This window comes from Oxyura jamaicensis, chromosome 4 (assembly GCF_011077185.1).
Source record: "Oxyura jamaicensis isolate SHBP4307 breed ruddy duck chromosome 4, BPBGC_Ojam_1.0, whole genome shotgun sequence".
In the NCBI taxonomy this organism is placed as follows: Eukaryota; Metazoa; Chordata; class Aves; order Anseriformes; family Anatidae; genus Oxyura; species Oxyura jamaicensis.
Window position 1 is genome coordinate 83,507,380 of NC_048896.1, and position 2,060 is coordinate 83,509,439.

A 2,060-nucleotide genomic window follows, 5' to 3' on the forward strand; every position below is an offset into this window, starting at 1 on the left:
GGCTGGGCTGGGCTGGGCTGGGCTGGGCTGGGCTGGGCTGGGCTGGGGGAACCTCCTTCCTCCTTCCCCATTCCCTGCTCCCCACACTGCACAGGGAAGTGGGGGAGAGCCTCTGCCAAAGCCAGGCATGCTGGACCTGATCACTGGTTTTGACATTGCACCCCCTGTAATAAAATATGAATAATGCTTCCCTTCACTGCATGGCTGATAACGAATTGCTCTAATTTCCAACATTACTGTGCGTTTGTTCTTGTCTCATATTCAGGTACATTCAGTGTCACATCAGTGCACAGCTGTTAAGGAACATTTAAGCACTTTGGAAAGAGGCTACTTAATAGGGAGGGATTTTCTATTCTTGATATTTTGCTGGGATCAGTGTTTAAGATAGCATAGATTGCTTTGTCTAAATCACAGATTTCTAATAACTGCAAAACAGGAAGCCTGCAGAGTATTGAATTCTCATATATTTCATTTTTTAGTGTACATGGAGAAAACTCATGTCCTTCCATGTATTTGTAAGTCTGTCAGACTTGCACAGATTAGACAGCATTTCTAGTCTTTGTCCTTCATATAAAAGTGAGACAAAACAATAAATGGAAGATGAAAATTAATGATGGAAAAATATTTCTTGTCTTGAACTGTTAATGCCAGGTCATTGTTTACTATTTTTGATTCCCTCTTTTAAAATTTTACCATTTTTACATTATAGTATTTTTTATGTCCTTTTTTTTCAGACTTTTTTTTCTTTTCTCATGCATGCTAAAAGTAGCCAACTGTTGTAGATATTTGTAGTCACTAATACTGCTGAGAAACACTACATATCCCTGTTTGGACTCTAACCTAACCTGGGTATCATGGACAATTTTCACTCTTGAATTATGGTAGATAAAGAGAAGGGCTTTGCTCCTTGACTCCTTCCAAATAATGCAGCCATGGTGCTAATGACTTCTAGCTTATCAGGGTCAGCAGGAATTTCAAATTCTACCCAACATAGTCTACTGATACTACCATCTTTCAGAGAGAATTGAAATTCAATGATCATTACAGGTCTTTTGGTATTTACAGCAAAGGAACGTGTCACAAATCTGAAGAAGGAACAGGATTTTGCCCTCCTCCCTGTTCTGTTATGATATTACCTAGGAGCTTACGTTCCAGTGTCTAATGAGAAATTGGAAATGGGTAAGGAGAGAATACTAATCTGACGATAGGGCACGTAAGAATAAGCCAAAGACTTTGCAGAATTTAGTTTGAGTGCAAAGACTTCTGATGCAGCAGGTCTAGATACTAGTTGCCAAAGAGAAACAGGTAACACAGAGGACAATTTTTAACAGTCTCCATTTGATAACATGACAAAAATCCAGTTTAAATGTAATTTCTCAATTTAATGCCATTTAAAATTTTCCAGTTCCTATGAGCTAGAAAGACTTTAAGGTAATTTTATAAGCAGTAACTTACCTCCAAGAGCAATACCGTGTCATAAAAATGAATATTTTATTCATATTCTATAAAAGTTATGTGGCAGATGGGGAAAAATACTGATGAGTTTCTTTATACTAAATGTGAAGCACAATTAGAACCACCTTTCAATATTATCACTTGGCTTGTTTGTTCTGGGAAGGATTTCCTCAAAGGATGTTGTTACACTTTTTAGTATTTTTTGCAGCTTCTACAAAAACTTATTGGAATAGTAGGTGCCTAATTATCATATTTGTTCTTGAAATGTAAATAAATATGCCACTTCATCATCCCTACACAGGGTTTACTAGAATTAATTCTGTATTAACCTTTTATTTCTTTGAAATAACTTTTTTTTTTTTTTTTTACTATAAATAGAGGCAAAAACGTGGGTGTGAATACCAACTACAGAAATTTGCAGCAGCCTATGGCAGATATAATGCTCCTGATTTAAATTTCTTTGTTTCAGTGGAAATTCTAAGTTCATTATTGTTCAGGAAGTTTCCAGCAATATAGTGACAGTTTCAGAAATGAAACTATCAGGAAGTTTGTTTATACTTCTTTTTTATTAAAAAAAAAATAATAATAATAATAATAATTCTTGA